This window comes from Strix uralensis, chromosome 5 (assembly GCF_047716275.1).
Source record: "Strix uralensis isolate ZFMK-TIS-50842 chromosome 5, bStrUra1, whole genome shotgun sequence".
NCBI classification, from domain to species: domain Eukaryota; kingdom Metazoa; phylum Chordata; class Aves; order Strigiformes; family Strigidae; genus Strix; species Strix uralensis.
The window spans coordinates 86761109-86779346 of NC_133976.1; the positions used below are offsets into that span (position 1 = coordinate 86761109).

At 41.3% G+C, this 18238-nt stretch overlaps 1 protein-coding gene across 4 annotated transcripts in view; it reads right to left on the reverse strand.

The window, feature by feature from the left end:
• Positions 1 to 9394, reverse strand: part of PPARA (peroxisome proliferator activated receptor alpha) — a 43625-nt gene extending 34231 nt beyond the window's left edge. Inside the window, exons 1-3 of one of the 4 annotated variants that reach the window (XM_074872104.1) lie at positions 9263 to 9394; positions 8843 to 9041; positions 6294 to 6416 (exon numbers count right to left, since the gene is read on the reverse strand). The gene's annotated coding sequence lies outside the window, so the exon portion shown is untranslated. Of the gene's footprint in view, positions 1 to 6293; positions 6421 to 8842 lie in introns of all 4 variants that reach the window. The other 3 variants (XM_074872102.1, XM_074872103.1, XM_074872101.1) reach the window with 3 other exon arrangements.
• Positions 9395 to 18238: the final 8844 nt, after the last annotated feature.

The window sequence follows — 18238 nt, forward strand, 5'->3', positions numbered from 1 at the left end:
TACACAGGCCCTTCTCAAAACAATCAGAATTAAAAAAACCCACAAATTTTCATCTGGATCTGTTACTACAATAGCTCCCCTCCTTATGCTCAGCATTCCTTTAAAAGGAACATGAAGCTTCTTAGTTTTCTCTTTTCCTTTACAGCTTAAACTTCCACATTTAAGTTTGGTCTCCTTGTTTTGGCTTGGGACAAAAGTCCAGTTACTTTGCTATCTGATGCTGCAACTTTTGCTTCGAAGATCAACAACAAAAAACATCTTTCTGCTTCACGTATACCTCCTTTTCAGTCTCCAGCATTCTCCCCATCCCTAAATCTCAGGTTTCAGCTTTGGCTTTACCCTGGCACACTCAGCTTCAATACTCTTTCAGCTGTCTTACCCCCCTCCTTCATAAGCCGTGTCAACCCACCCTCAAATCACCTCCTTCATCCCCTCGGGTCCTCTAGTCTTCTATCTCCGCTCCTCTAGTATCTGCACAGCTGCACTCTTCTCACCATCTGCAACCCCTCACATGATTCATCACCAAACATAACAGACCATGATTATTCACTATTTGAAAAGCTACAGTGGAATTTACATCTGTTTCTGGAAGAGATTCAAGAAGCCTGAATTCGCCTTCTTAGCAGAGAACACCACCACTGTGTATTTTCGGTGGGTTTATTTCACCGATAAACTTTATTCCCCTGCGCAGACATAATAACAAGACATATTTGATAACCTAAATTCAGCTTAACAGGATTTATATCCTATAAAAGAGAATGACCCTCAGACAAGGTATTACAGATTTAGGCCCCTTCTGCTTGCAAGTGTCTTTTTGAAAATCAGTTGAGTAATCCCAATGGGCTAATTTTCATACTCTTCTACCAGGAGACAAAAATCTAATGTCTTCTATAAACAGCACATGGAGTTGCATAATTTACTTATTCTTCAGTGTACTACAATTTTACTCATTACTTCAAAGTACTTTTACAGGCTCTTGTTGCTCAGCGTCGTGGTTTAAACCTGGCCAGCAGCCAAACACCACGCAGCCGCTCGCCCAGCCTCTCCCACCCCTGGGGAATAGGGAGAGAGTTGGAGGGATAAGGAGAGTCGTAGGTTGAGATAAAAAATTTAATAGTGGAAATAAAATAAAATTAAAATAATAATAATAGTAACAATAGAAAATACAAACAGGTAATGCACAGTGGGATTGCTCACCACCCGCTGAGCAATGCCCAGTCCATTCCCAGCTAGTGATCCCAAAGAGAGAATCCTGAAACCACCATCCCAAAAACCTGAACGGAACTTCCTGAACAACCTTTATCTATATACTGAGTGTGACGTTAGATGATATGGAATATTCCATTGGCCAACTTGGGTCCGTTGTTTTGGCTCTGCTCCCCCCCAGCTTCTTGCATACCTGCGCGCTAGCAGGGCACGAGAAGCTGAAAAGTCTTTCTTAGCAACCACTGCAAACATCGGTACGTTATCAACATTCTTCTCGTATCAAATCCCATCCTGAATCCAAAACACAGCACTACTGTAGCTACTAAGAAGGAAGGAAAAAAACCCCCAACAATTAGCTCTATCCCAGCTGAAACCAGGACACTCAGCTATTACGTTTAAATAAATAAATCTAAAAATAAACTAACTTTGATTTAATGACATGCCACAACTCAGTGTACCCAGAGTGGAATGTGAAACAGAATTCTTTCCCTTTTTGCTGTTGTTGGGCTTTTTGTTAAGAAAAAGGCTTGCAGTTTTGCCCTGGTAATTTAGGAATTCCTACCTTAAAAAGCTTTTATTTGTGATCAACGTATCACACAAAAACAAAGTTTACACTGAATTAGCGTTGCTGACAGGAGTCCTGGCAACAGGTATGAATGCCATGAATCTACATTTTTTGGCAAACAGACATCAAGTACTTGTACTTCCAAGCTACTGACACGTCAGATAGAGGATATACTTGGGACACATGACTTCACAGTTCTAAATCAGGTCACTTGCTGCACTATAGAGATCACAAGCCTCACAGTCCTTCACGATCCAAAAATGTCAAAATAGAACCAATTATTTTCCTGGCATCTAAGCTCTCTGCTCATCCTTCTTATGACATGAAGGGTGGCTACTTAGCAGTTTAAGAGCCCTATGTTAACAGCAGTATCACCGTTGCTGCCTGCCTGCCACCCCGCTCCTCTTCCCCACTTCTTTTAACTAAAGAAGCACCTCAATGACAGAAAGGTAGAAGAAAAGTGACAGTTCAATGAAAGAGCCAGGATAAGAAAACCTGGTTAAAAAAATCATATAGGTACTTTCATCTACTAGTTTTAATTTACTTTGGAAGGCATTTCAGCTGACTGAATCAGCCTTTGAAAAAGCAGTTACGAGGACACAGCCCTTGCAGAGCCAAACTGAAGTTGCTGGTTGCAAAATAAAGTTACGTTAACGGTACGGTTAGACAAGCCAGCTTAAGTAATGGAATAGCTCCCTGACATCAAAAGGGTATCCCTTCCGTAGCTCCCTGACATTGTCAGCCCTGCACCTTCTCTCTCTCTCTTCTTCATTTCCAGCCACACAGCTCCATCCTGCCTGTGCTCTCGCCCTTGCCTGACCTCTCTGGCCACATCTGTGATAGTAAATAAACCAGGGCCAGAGCACAGGCTGAAGCCATGCTGTTAGCCTCCTCTCTGACACCATTTTGGCTGGTACCAACTTGGCACTCTCCCAGACAAACGCGCAGGCAGGGTTAAGGGGACAGCAAATGCAGAGCGAACTGCTCTCCGCCAGCAGGCTGGATGCAACCACGCTGTTTCAGGAGGAAGACTGTTAGGTGTGTGCAAGCTTGCCACTTTGTTCTGGGTCCAGAAAGCAGTCCCTGGTGTGTTTTATTCCCTAGTATAGACAAACGATTCAGCTCATGTAGCCGGGAGAAATATAACACAGGAAAAAGAGCTAGAGATAGCTGAACAGACTCACTAAGGGGCAGCAAAAAGGAAGGACAGAAACACATGGGTGGTAGCAAAAGAAAAAAGCATGAAGGGGAAGCCTGACTGATCTTTAACGACAGTTGCTAACTCAGGCCATGCTGTGTAAACCACTGTAAGCCTCATATTTGCAGAGCTGTCAGGAACAACAGAGAGAGGGGATGTCCAATTCTATTTTTTTTTTTCATTTTTACATGTTCATTCGTATACACACCCCCCCCACACATAGAAGAGGAATAAAACAAATGACAGCTGCAAACTGAAAAATTCTATATTCTTAAAGGATAATCACTATTACACTTCCATGGGATTTATAATCTTGAGAAAATGCAACTCCTTGTAAATTTGGTTAGAATTATGGCAGCTCAGTACGCTGAAAATCAGGTGCCCAAAACATACATTTAAGTTGAACGTTTGACAGCTGTTTGAAAATATTAGCCTATTTATGTACAGTTACATCTCTATGGAAACACAGTACACAAGATGTACAGCTGCTGCTTTTTACAAAAGCCATATCCTGTGCTGCTTGCCTGTTACACATATACTAAAGCTGCTACCTGATTTGCTTCTAATCAGACTGGCCTACTTAACTGCACACAACAGTCTTTTGTCCTGAGGTGGATAAGAATAAATAAAATTTATATAAATATATATATATAAAGAATTAAATTCAGAGTTAAAAAAACAGTTGAAATTTCTTATGTGCTCTTCTCTGTGGGGAGCCCTGTGGGATACGAATAAACACATTACATCATTTTTAAATTCCACATATATACAGCGTAACAACGTAAGTCTAACTTATGCTCACAGAGCAAAATTTCCAACAACCAAATGGTCATAAATGACCACAGATAGAACATCCTCCTGTTTACACAGCTCTCTTACAGTGAAACTGCATCCATCTAGCATCTTACACTGACAAAAAAACCACTCAAAATCACTCCAAACTGAATGTTTACCTACAGACTAAGAAAAAAAGATTTGAAAAACCACACTTAACCATTTTCAGCTTCACTGAGTACACTTCAGTGTCCAATATTCCATGCGTACCTGCATTGGCTAGTTTTTAAAATTATTCTTAGGACTCCTAACCTTCATCTAGAATCTAGTTCTAGCCTCCAACAGAAACATAATTTTTATGCTAGCAATGCATAGTTCTTGTAATCTTCCCCCGAAAATTGTCTACAGGCCAACAATACTCACTACGACCTGGGAGCTGAAATTAATTTTATTTTATTTTAACATTAGAGTGAGTGAATTCATCAGCCATTGTAATGGAGCATTCATCAGCCCTATTGTAAAGAATGCCATGAAGCACTGCCTGCTAATAAATCCAGGAGTCTCTTGACACAACACCCACCACCTCCCTCTTCCTCCCCCTCAAATCCAAATTGTTCCATATTCTACTTTTCAGCCTTACTACTCCGGGGAACATTTTCCATCCAAGTTGGATAAAGACGCTTGAAGGTTTTGTTTTGTTTAATCTGAGCCTGCACCATGACTCCAGTGCCATGTACTTTATAACATTCCTGCTGAAGCAGTAACACTAACAGGACGCTCGGAAACATCGACAGTAATTCAAGTCTTCACTTTCAAGTAGATTTTTGCAAATAGACAGAAGTTCTTCTTACCATCTGAACATTCACATTCTGGTTTAAATTCAGTGTTTTCTTCTGTGAATTGTTGTATTAACCATTTCCAGTAAATAATTATTTAAAAACAAAACAGGCACATAGCACTCGTATTTGTGTAACAAAAATTAAAGGCAATACAAGCCTATACGCAGATAATAGAATTTACTCAGCATCACTGTGCTGGATGCATGGATACACACAAGAAGACACTAAGCCCTGCCTCCAAACCTTCATCATAGGCTGTAAAATAGTTTCAAATGATCCATTCTTTTGTTCAATCTAAATAACACTAGGACAGATTGCGGTATCATTTTTCCATGCAAAATACAAACTCTAAACTATTCACAACAATAAATGCTCTCAGCTCCAGGATATTATACACTCATCTATGAGTAAGAGGTTACTCCACCAGCAGTTAATTTGCACACCAAACAGCAGCTCTGGTTTCCTTTTACATACTTATCAACAAACTGAAAACAGACTAATGAGATACGAAAATATGAAATACAAAAATATTGGACTAACTCGCTTTCACATGTATTTCAGCTGCCTGGAAACTAATGCCAAAGAATCTTACAACTTCAGTAGCTGCTAACTACTCTGAGTTCCTCAAGGCAGACACATCTCTGAACAAGTTTATTTTACTATTTAGAAAGATTAAGTGAATAATTTCTTAGTGTATACATTTTAAAAAAATGATAGTATATCAGCATTTCTAGAAATGGGTAGATTTGCAAGCATTTGGCAAATTACCTATCTCATACTATTAGCATTTCCACAGCTATGAGACAACTTGAATTTAAAACAATACATTTAGATTAATATAGTACCACAGAACAAACTATGCTGTTTAGTAGTTCTCATCTTTCAATCTCCAAAGTAAAAAAAAAAATAAATTCTACAGTTTATGCTTACACAGTACTTTAAAACACAGCAAACAACCACGCAAACCAGTCATGTAACAACTCAAGCCTCAATCAGGATTAGAATACCAATGGATTCTATTTTATAATTTGTATTAATCTGTGCACGAGAAGCCCTTCAGTGGACACAGAAACTGTACTTCCTAGATAAAGACACATGCAATGTACTTATAAATAAATATTGTTTCATAAGCAGAAACTACGACAACTGGTATGAGGAAGTGGAATCAGATTTGGCAGCATCTCAATGCCACATGCAATCTGGTCATACAACAATCTCCTCATATCAATTTAATGTTTGTAAAACACACCAAATATCACACTCTTTAAGATTGAGAGATTTTAGTTTTATTTTGAGGACAGTGATGATTTAGAGCCTAACCTTACTGGTTAAGTACTTTTTCATTCAGTGAATATTCAACATTCTACTTCCTAAAAAGTTGTTCAATATTTAGAGATACTGAGTGCTCCGCTTCTAAAATATTAAGAATTCAGAATTCTGCTGAATAATACCTTTATACAACTTTTACACAGAAGTCTAACACAGCAATAGATACCACAACATGAGGAAATTTTACTTACTCTGTTCTCCTGATTGTTCTACTACTTTCCATTTATCAACTATTTGTTGGCATCGCTTGCTCAGATTTCTTTCCTTGTCAGCTGACTATACATTAATCACTCTTTACAGAAATTCTACCTCAAATATTTTTTCTTTTCTAGCTGTTCAAAAACAATGCCAAGAGAGCTCCCAGTCCACGTTATGTACTCACCACTTCATGCAGCATCTTGCAAGGCTGAAACAGAACTTGTTTTCTGGAATCTGTTTCCTTTCCATTTCATGTGCACGTTGGTGGTAACAAGTGGCTCTCCATTAATAAAAAGCTGCTGACATTCTTTCTTAAAAAAAGGAAAAAAAAGTCAACAAAAATTCCCAAAGCTTACTATTCTAGCTTTATATTGATAGCATGTAATATAATGGAGTTTTACACTTCTTTACGCTTCTTCAGAAAAAAAACACTACCATTTCGCTTGGGCTAAAATTGTTTTTTAAATGACTGAGGCTTTTAATACAACACCTATTTTTACAGCAGGACTACACTGACATCTAGTTAACTAAAGTATATGACCAGCATATCCCAGTATCATTCTGCTCTTTCTTCTTTGTACTAGAAAAATTCTAAAGCACTCAACTAAGACCACTACAGTGAAAGCCTTGTGCTATTTTAATTATCTGTTATAAAGCAAAATACTCTTAATCATAAAGAGCATTCTCACAGACATTCAGGTCTTTATGTGGACAAACTGTTAGAGTAGTTATGGGTTCCAAGGTGCACACACACACACCCCCTGCAAGATGTCTTTGCAATTGGCCTTTTAAGTACCACGCACGCCCCAAAGGTAGAGATTTTACTTTCATATACTTTATAAGCCCTGTTAAAAAAAAAAAGCCTACATAGCTATGAAAATAAACAATGGTTTGATTGACTCCTCTGTCCACTCAACTAAAAACCAAACAAAGATTCAGAGAGATTTTGCAAAAACAGTCAGATTAAATTAAAAATGTTAAAATTCCAAAATGCTGTAAGAAAATATGTTTGTACTTTTATTAAATATGAATTCAACTTCATTTATTTTCCGAGACAAGCATGGTGTTCTTTTTTCCCCTTGCAACAAATATGCCACGTGCAAGAGAAACAGAACTCAGAATTCAAATCTCAGTAGGTAAGCTAAAGCAAAGAGAAAAATGGCACTATTTGCAATTTTGAAGTAAGAGCTTCTTCTGAAAAAACACTAAGAAATTTTACATTGCCTTCTTTGAGCACTTTGGGTCAGCAGTGAGCACTGTAATCTATTTTCTAGAACAAGATGAATAACCTAGGCCATGTATCCCACTCTCCTGTAGGACATTATCTTCTCTACTATTTTTATAACACTCAACACATAAAATATTAAAAGCATAATGATACAAAATCACAACCCCTTCTCCATGGTCTAAAATTCATAATGCCCTTTAAGAAAACTACATTATTGAGGGATATGGATAGAAAATGAAGACATTAAAGAACCACTGAAGAGCAAGTGAGAAAACCACAAGGTTTTCAGGACATACGAGTTTGTAATAGGTAGTCAAAACTCCCTATGCCACCTGACCGTAGAGGATGACAGTCAATACAAGGCATCAGCAGACTGATAAGAACTCTTTTTTGGACTATGGCAAGTATTCCTTCCAAACATGGGAAAAGAAAGGGAGCATGCTGGCTACACAGTTCTACAATCCTCTGATAAGGTCTGCGCACGCTCTCATCCTTCTGAAGCGCGACACTGCACTACTTGAATCCCCAAAGTTGCCACTAAAAGTAACTAAGACCCCATGTCTGCTTAGCTCTTGCCAAATAACAAAGGTTATGATAGTGGTTTAGCCTGGAGCAGACTTGTGACCACATCACATGAACCACAACTGCCATCAGTTTCAGCATGAGACCAGGTATACTCAACATCAAGTCAGTGATTCAGAATTTATATAGGAAACACTTTTAATAGCTTATCAGTTTTGCTACCTGCAAAGACGGCGTTAATTTTCAACCCCATAATCAGTATTAGATGCCAGTAAGTCTGCACATGTTTCACAATACACACACAGTTTGAGTAAAACCTTCCTTCTCAACAAAACTTACGTGACTTTACTTGTGCAGCACTACTAAGCCATCCAAATGCCACCAAAGTGCCAAACATCATTATTCCAGATAATCCTGTCTGACGAATCCTGTACTCATACTCCTTCTATCAAGAGAGCTTAAGAACAGCTACTCATGTCAGTGGGGCTGGGCTAATCTTAATATGAATACAAGGCAATACCTTTTAGTGCTCCTTTCCACTACTTTTTGAATGCTATCTTCTTCACTCACTTTTCAGAAAGCAAATGGACAGCCCCATGGGGATAATCAAGACCATGTTTTTCTCATGAAATCACAACCACAAATACAGGGCGGGGGTGTGTGTGTGTGTGTTTCACTGACCCAACTCCTCACTCCAAGGATACAGGACTCTTCTCTGACCAACCGACTGGTAAAAGCACAACCTGCCTGCCCGAGCCAAACCAGTAAAGGTAACCTCCAAGCACATATTTTCTGCCAAGCACCCGAATTAATTTCTCAAACCAGGTTACAGACAACTCAAACGTGCTGCAAGTAAGATGCATGACAGCTGCAAACCACCACCTTATATGACAGGATATTGTCTTTTCCTCTGTTCCCCACCCACCACCCCCCTCCCCAGCACCCTGAAGTCTCCCCACAAAGTTCCCAAGGCCGCTCTTTACCTACAAACACCGGCCTCCACCGGAGCCGGCTCTCGCTCGTCCTTTAGCCCCTCGGACCCGGGGCGGGTCCCGCACGGCGGGCAGCTGGCGAGAAGCCCCAGAGCAGCAGCAGCAGCAGGAGAAGGAACAGCTAAAGCATCTCCCCGGGCCCGCTAACTCCTTCTCTTCGCCTTTACCACCGCCGGAGTTCCGCGGAGGGCTTCAAAAGGCGGCGACGAGATAAATAAATAATTAAATGAGGAAAAAAAAAACAAAAACAACCACAACAACGAAAAGAGAGGGGAAGGAGGGTTAAAAAAAGGACAGGTCATTAGCAAAACCGCTCCCGTGTTAGCAAGGCGGGGCGTCACCCCGCCGTGCCCCCCCTCAGCCGGGGTACAGGCAGCGCAGGGGGCGGGGGGGGCGCCCCTCAGGCAATACCGTGCATTACTGCCGGCCCGCTCGCAACCCTCTCGCCGCCAGCCTCGGCCACGGGCAACAGCCGCTGTCAGCCCGGCAGGGTGTAGCGGGGAGGAGGAGGAGGGAAGGGCGGGTGTAGGTAGGAGGGTTGAAATACCCCCGTCCTGCGCCTGACTGACGCGGGGCGGCAGGGTGACAGGTACCGGAAGTGAGGTCGTGGCACACACCTCCCGCCACGGCCGCGCGTGATTGGCTGGGCGGGGAGAGTCCTCCGCGGGCCGGGCGCAGTGCGGGGGCGCGCGCGCTCCCTGCCTCATCACCCCCCCTTCATCCCCTCCCCGCCTCCTCGTCCGCGGAGGGAGCCCTGGCGCGTGGGCGGGGGGGGAGGAAAGACTGAGGCGCCGAGATTTTCCGTCAAGGGCGAACACAGCTCCGCCGGGCTGCTGGCGGGGGGGCAAAGTCTGCGTTCGCCTCCCACCCGGCCCGGACGGGGCTGCGGCGAGTGTTGGGGGACGAGCGGCCCTGAGGGGAGGCGCGGTGGAGGAGGAGGAGGAGGGCTGTGGGGCAGGGACTTCTCCTTGAGTGCGGCCGGCTGAGGGAAGGCTTTCTCGTGTTCAGAAAGTTACTGCGGGTCACGTCTCCAAAGCAAAACTCGAAATCCTGAGTAAAAAGCTGGCAAACCGCGGAACGGGGCTTTGTAACGGACTTTGGCTTCCGGAGGCTCTTAAATCTTGAAAAAGGTAACCAGAAGCATAAATACAGTGGTTTTAAAAGGGGATCGGCTTCCACCCCCCCGCCTTGATTTCTGCTCTTTGACCGCTTCACGTATATTAGATGATCCTCATGATTGTGGTCATCGCTGTACAAAAAAAAAAAAAAAACCAAACCAAAAACCCTGTCTTTTTTTAATAATATAATTGCATTTTCACTTTCATGTCCTCATTCAGCTTGGGAAGAAAAAAACACACACATAAAAAAGCACTTTATTACTGACCTGAGTAGTCAATAACACGGGTGCCAGGAAGAGAAACCACCACGACCTATTTCAGATGTTATTTTACACGGACCAAGCACAAACACATGTGCAGCTTCTGCTTATTTTTACTCGATGGAAACAGAGTTTGTGGCAGTTCAGAAAACAGAAACACAGGCCCAGAAGGGAGGGAAGGAGAGCGCTGGCCTGGAGGCTCGGGCCCTACGGCAGCGAGCGCTGTATTTAACTCCTTTTGTATTTCTCAGGCTTTGGGTTAAGTGCGTGGACCTGGACACCGGCGCACTCAACGCAGGAACAACAGTAACAGAAGACGCTTGAAAAAACACCAGAAAGCATGCCTCAGTGTGAACCAATAAAAGGCAGTATTAACAGCAGAAAACAAGCTAGCAAAAGTCCTCACATTCACGTAATTTAAGGCTTTTTCAGACTATTTGAAGCCGGTTCCGGTCGCAGCCCGACTTCTCAATCCGTAGTGCAGCTCCGAGGTCCGTCCCAAGCCAGGCCAACACCCAGTGCTGCAAGAATCAGCTGATTTAGAAAGTTAATTCCCAATATTAACACCTACATATTTCCCCACAGAGCTCAGCTGATAACAAGGATCAGGGACTATTTCCATACAAGATGTTATCTGAGCAGACGAGATTTTCAGTTTGGTTTTCTTTTCTTTTTCCCCTGAAATATACCCAAACAGCACAAGCTTTTCTGCCGCTACAAAGATATATTGCTTTTCTTTGGGTGTGTGACCAGCTCTTAAAACTGGTTTCCCTCCTGCTGGTCAAGGAAGCTGTGGAGAGCGAGGACTCTTGTGTTTGAGTTTCCATATTGAACTTCCAGACTGGATTGAGGAAGTCTGTTTGCGTGCGTACTTGTATCGCTGGTCCCTGAGGTGACATTGTACAAGCGCTGCAGTACAATTCTCAAAAGTAAGATCTTGGTATGGTTCCAGGCTTTTTCCCTGGGAATTCACATGTTTTGAGGGATTCACCACATCAGGGCTTCGCTGTTGCCAGTGAGAGGCATGCCAGGCTGCATAGGCTCTATCCTACTGTGGAGCTCAGCTAGCTTTTCTGAGGGACAAATAGAGGTTTCACACATCTTGACCTGGCTCACACACTAACGCTGTCCCAAAGGCAGTAAAAAAGCAAAATATTTACTGGAATTTAAAATGAGTTGCGGGCTCCCCATCCCACACTCGCTGATAACCAAACTCGTAGCAACCTCTGCCTCCAGCGTTGTCAGCAAAAAGCACTGTCTTATCCCAGACATGGAGAAGAGCTCTCTTAATCGCTATTTTGGAAGTATTTTCTTCTAAAGAAGTTGCATTCATTTTATCCGTAAAAATGGCTGGTGTTGCAGAAGGCATCTGTAGTGAGGGAGGAGAATGTATCCTGCATTTAAAATATTTACCCAAGAGATCGTACTGATTCCTTTTGTACTGAAAGCACTTTTAAAGTGTAGATTACTGACTTGGATTGCGTAAATTTGTGTCGCAGTTCAAATCTTAATAACATAGGAAATATCATAAACAGCCATTAGTATTTAAATGTGCAGGCTTTTAGAAATCAGAAATTAGATTATTTACTAGGCTTTTAGGTGGAATAGGCTTTAATTAGTGTTATATTCTATTAATATGCAATAACCATATTACTATTGCCTAACAGCTCGACAGTTGTGAAACAAGCTGCCAGACTAGTGCAGTTGTTGATTTTCCATCTTTCCAGTAGCCAGCTGGCTTTGTCAGAGGTCTCTACGGTCATGCGCAGTATTTCTGTCACAAAATGTTTTCATTTGCAAAACAAAAATGCCTTTCCAGTTATTTAAAGGCCAGATACGGAGTCTCTCGTAACAATTCTGTGGAAGTACATGAGCAGATCCAAGTCATCACAGACTCATTCAGAAGTCTGGGAAACGGACTACACTGGCAAAAATTGGCAGCGCCTTCGCCACCTCCTCCAACTACGGGTGAAATGCAGGAAGTGGGCTGACCCCGTGCTCAAATATTTGCTGTGGTTTCTCTTGCTGATCTGATGATAGAGATTTTAACAGACAACGTGCCTCGGTTTTGCTGGGTCATCATGAAAGACTTTCCTGACAAAGTTGATATAAGTAAAATACCTAAATTCCCATTTAGGTATTTATTTGAATAGGAACAGCAGAGCTCAAGCATTGTAGCCAGCTTTTTATAAGCTGAAATAGCATATGTATGGTTCTGTTTCTCTCTGTGTGACTACTGAAGTTTTACTGAACTAACATGTACTAAATGAAAATTATTTTAATATTACCGAATTAAGTCGTCTTAAAAGAAGTGGCTGGACCAACACAAGACAGCAAGTTTTATGAACAGAGGTCACTAACAGAAGTATAGAAAACTATTTGAGTGTAATTTAAGGCTCATTGTGTATAATTTTGTGCATGCTGAATCCTGCCCATTTGTGCCTGGTCAAAAGAAGTTGAAGCCAAAAGTCCCATGTGATAATGAACAGGAGATGGTTCCATCTGATTTACTGAAGTTAATATGTGGGTTATGTGCATATACAGTATGCAAATTATCGTTAAAAGAGTAGTTCTATCGCACCAAATCAACCCCCTTAAAACAACAACAACCAAGCAAACTGGTGAAACAGAGGAGACCTGTGAGATTTCTCTGTCCTGACCTTTCATTACAAAGCTCTGTCCCAGCAGAGCAGTTTTGTTATGGAAACGTCTGCGCTACTTTGCTTTGTTGTTGGGTTTAGGGGCAGGTTGGTTTTGAGGGTTAGTTGTTTTTAGATGCAGGTCTCTCTCCTGGATTAGAACAAAGGTCTAAGACTAAAGGTAATAAATGAAAACATATTAAGATAAATCATGTGAGGCTCATCTGCCTCATTTTAATATGACCGGTTTTGGATGGAACCAGGATGCAAGTTACAGGTTTTCACAAGTCTAATGTTCCACAAACTATTTAGACATTGGGTATTTTTTTTAAAAAAATCAAGATGAGATTATATTCCCCAACAAAAAAAGCAATTAAAGTTGTTACTTATATTTAAATTTTCATTAGAGATACTTACCATGCCATTCCATCAATGGAAGGTATGGACTCAGTCATTCGGGTAATTTCTATCCATATTTGAAAGTTACTTTGCTCATTACTTTTTACTTACAGGTGAAATAATTCATTATTTGTCAGAGTGTCAAGATCAAACATTCCAGATGTCCATATGTCTCCTCCTGTGTCAAAAAGACTAAGAACAGTTGCATGTAAGATGATGGTGCTTTAAAGTTATCAATTAACCCTTCTTAACCCAAAATGTTTAGAATTTCTCTAATAACCAATACTCTTTTTATGCTGGTGCCCTCATCATCACTATGGGTAGCTATATGATTGGCAGCAATGTTGAGAATTGTTGAACTAACATTTTTTTTAATGTGACAGTTCTCTCGCCCTGCCCCATCATTATTACTGTCAGTCTGTTTCACTTCTCCATTCTAATAAAAAAAACTCTTTAAAGAAAAACTATTAGCAGTGAGAAAGCACCTTTCTTATGATAATGCAGGATGCACACATTAAGGCTGAACTGAAGGTGAGGGAGAAAACAGGTTTTTTCTGGGGGGAGCCCACAGCTGAGCCTTCCGCGGGATGTGGAGGAACCATAGGGGAAACTATCAACTTGAAAACAGTTTATGGGAACAAGCAATTACTCTTAAAACTCAACTGTGCTTTTCTTTCCCAAATACCCCTTACCTTCTTATCTGAATTGTTTCTTCCTCTAGCGTAAGATTCCTTTTCTATACACTTCTTTTTGTACTGGACACTGCGTTACTAGATTCAGCAGGATTTAGCAGATTTATTTATGGGGTTTCGGTCTCTGAGAACTGCTAAAAAATCAGTTAGACTTAGTATAATAAAATTACATGGTTTTAGAAAACAAATCACTGCTTGGTATCTTGAACTAGGGAGGAGTTTTGTTATTCTGTTACTGGGGCCTTTTGCTCCTTCCTTCCTTTGATGCACATGGTACTTGCCATGACAGGCGACTGAAGGGATAACAGTTTCCTCCAGTATGGAAGTTTTTCCCTATTATCCTTGGAAATAGATGTACTCTTAACTTAATCAATTCTTAATTTAATTGCTTAACGCATTTTAATTTATTGATCCGTGTATTTCCAGTCCTTTGAACTGAATGCCGTTTGAAAGTTTCCTATTTCAAAGAAAGAGTTTCTTATCTTATCCAGGCTTCTCACTTCTTCCTACTTTTGCTCTGCTGTCTCAATGAAGTCTTTGTTGCCCGTTTTTCCCCAATCTCAGTTTCACATTTGGTGTTTTCTCTGTTTCACTGAGATTCTCTTCTTGGGCGACATCTTTAAAACCTCTCCCTGTCATCACCGCCATAACTGTGATTCATATCTTACTCATTAGCTGACTATTGCAACATCTCTTTTGGCCTTCATTCTTCCCCCTCTCCAGTTAAAGCTATCTTTTACTGTCCCTCTCAAGTCTCTTTACTATTTACGTCAACTCTGCACCCCGCTCTGACGCAGAGAGGCAAGAAAGAACGTATGGTGGATCGTGTTTCCTAATGTAATTATTAGCAACTTCTGCTTGCTTTTCTTTTAAACGTGTCCTCCTATATGCATGTATATATTCCTTTGCATGCCTAGATTAGCTTACACTGTAACTGGTAAATTCTCCCAGCATACTTTCATCAATACTTATCCTTCTCTGGCTTTAGTTGTAGCCTTAATCTAACCTTCAGTAGTTTTTGCGCCTTTGCTCATGTTTTATGCAGATTTCAAGAAGGCATTACCATGTAAATGTCAGCTTGCCATGATTTCATCTATTTGTAAATAATTCAGTCCAAGTGCAGAAAGTAAAACTGAAGTTGGAACTTAGGTTTGGCTCCATACTAAGTATGTACACTCCAGACCAAGTTCTTCATGCACCAAAGGTGTAAACACATTTATTTAGCCAGCAGATGCAGTGATTTTCAAAGTTGTGTTATTGCCAGAGCACTCAAGGAGAGTCAGTGTGAATCATGTGTGTATGTATTTGTTTTGGTGCAAAGTCCAGTGGCTTTTGAAGGTGAGTGTAAAGTTAAGCTGTTTTGTTTTATTTTACTGAGGCAATTAAAGGGAAAGTACAGGTTGCGTGCTGCTTTCAGAGTGGTAGCACGTGGCGAGCAGGTAGGATACGCACCGGGCGCCACTGGTACTCTGTATCCACTCCAGCTCGTTTTCCTCTAATCACAGTTTTGCAGTCCTCCAAGATCCTTCATGCAAGCAGTTTCTTTTCCTGTTTGCTTGTACTACTGCAAATGCAGTTCTTAAAGCCCCTAAGATTTCCACCTCCCCTGGATAAGGGCAAGTATTTGTCTTACACCGTCAAGTAAAAACTCTGAGTTTGGGTTCTAGGGTGTGTAAATCTGAGACTTAGTCAAAACAATTAGCTGAGTCACTATTCAGCTTAAATTGTTTTCCTACTTGGTTTCCAGGCCATGACTAACACTCACTGTGCTACACCCAGTCCTTTCCAGCATTCACAACTGATACACTGAGCATATGCTAGAACTGCCTTGTATGTAGAACAATCATGTATTTCATTTCTGGGCTCTTTGCTCAATCATTGCATATCTACAAGTCTGATTTTTAAACAAAAGCAACACACATGTAGTTGGGCTGATGCTTTGCAGGTACCAGTTTTTCCTTCACACTTCAACTGTCCATGTTCTCGTTCAAGTATTTCTCACTACTCTTTGCACGGGTCAGCTTTGCTGTGTGAATAGGAACTGCTCATAACTAAGTCCTAGATAAGACTTTTTAAAAGCAATACTGTACTTCTAAAGTTGTTTAAAGTGTTTGATAAAATAATTTGCAAATGAGACATTAAATAAGAAAGTAAACAGAAGAGGGAGGACAGATGAGAGCTGAAAACACATGCAGATTTACTGTGCTATAAGACATATTAACAAGCTTGTTACTTGCTAGAAATTGAGGGAAGGCTCATCACATGCCGGTAGCAGAAATGCCAGTTTTCTGATTCTGTGGCCTCAAAACATCCCAACACCCAGTTCCACCCTTTTGTCCTCGTGCAATACTACACCACTCCTCAATTTTCCCAACTCCAGCTCTTTGCAGGGCTGTGCTGTGAACCAGATCAGGAGACCTGTTTCACTGAAAGATAATAACAAAAGAGCAGCAGGAAATAAAAATGATTTCCTGATCTAATTCACGGCACAACCCCCACGTCCTGGAGAGGTGGCGTGCTGTGATGAAGGAGCGCTGGGCTGAATTCCTTCCATCTGCATTACCTCTGAAATCAGCCTGGCATCAAACCACAGTCAAACCTGACCAAAGAAACAGAGAAGATGACAGTAGCGAGTGATCTGAGCGATAAGGAAAGGGAGTAAAGGGCTTATTTTAGTTAAAAGGCGGCTATACAGAATCGTGGAAAAGGAGGTGATTTTCAACTGGATCATGAGGAGCAAAGTCCTGGTTGTTTGGACATGAGGAATGTAAGCAACAGCAGGAGCCGTAACACTGAAAGCTGCTTGAGCTTGGAGAACTGGGGAAGGACGTCGTTTCAGCAACACAAAAGCATCAGCTACTAACACTGTATTTATCCAAACCGTAAAGACTAATTTTAAATAAGAAGAGGTTTCGGAGCTGTGTTTAGCTGGAAGATCTGTGTGGGAGAGGGGTGGATACCTTCGGACTTTGTTAATAATTAAGCGGAGGAGTGTGTTAAAGCCTATGGAATGGGTAGCATGGTAGTTAAAAATACCATGACTCACTGAAGTTGGAGGTTAGCAAACAGGCAGAAGTAAACAAAATCACAGATCCTTGTGCAGCTAGACCTGTCTCTCTTTAGTGAAACCATGCCTGAAATGCTCCATCCACTTCTGGAAACCTCACGGAAATAATTTGATACTGAACCCACAAGAAATAAAAATTGTTGTGTTCAGAGCTGGATGCAAATTCCAGCATGTTTTTCAAAACTTTCCTATAATATCTGCAATATTCATTGTAATTTCCAAACTTTTTTTTTCCCCATAATAATCCCTGAGCTAACGTCTTGCCAGTTAAAAAAAAAATACACAAAGAAACCTTCTTTTCTCAGATCATTTCACTCACTCCAAATGCAGCGAGAGCCAGAATAAAAATCTGGATATACGGTTTAAAAAAGGCAACAGCAAGGGCTTCTATAAGCAGCAGGCCTTTGAAGTCTGCTTTTCTGCATACTAGTGTCACCAGATGTTTAGTTTTTAATGGAGTTATTTTAAAGGGCTTCCCCCATTTAAAAAAAAATGTTACTATAATTCTCTTCCTTTCTCTCTTTTTACCCCCTGTTTATGGCTTGAGGTACATTTGTCTCTAGAAATCGGCAGACAAAATTCATAATGTTTGAACATAAAGCAGCAAATACTCAAAAGCCGGTCCCTGGCCAGCTGCCGACCCCTCAGGGTTCACATGCACTTGTTGTCTGGGTTCCCTGTTTCAACAGCCACAGCTGGAGACCCCAAAGGTTCCCAAGCCACTGGGAAGCACCGATGACAGGACAGGCAAACACACCAGGTGGATCACCAGTGCCGTTCCAGAAGAATCTGACTACAAGAAGCATTGTACAAGAGTGTTTAGTTAGAGCTGTATCAGAGAGTTTTGCATCCATTTTGAGTCATGCTACCCGATTCCAGTTTCTTTGATTACCTAACTCATCTGTGTGTAACTCTGCAAATATTTGCTAAAGAACACAAAATATTTGCTGTTTATCCTGGGGTCAGCATTACAAATGATTGTTTAATGTCCAGACTGGGATTTTCAAATGTATCTGGTAGCTCAGTGTACCTCCAATTTATTTCTATTTAATCTAGAAAGAAAAAAAATCTTGTCTGTATACCTACCCTATATATCTCATCTTGAAATATTTACATTCTGGGAGTTTACCTGTTGAAGCTACGTAGAAGAAAAGTGCCCTGTCACTCTCCCGCGTGTCAGCAGGTTTGTCATCACACACACACACACACACA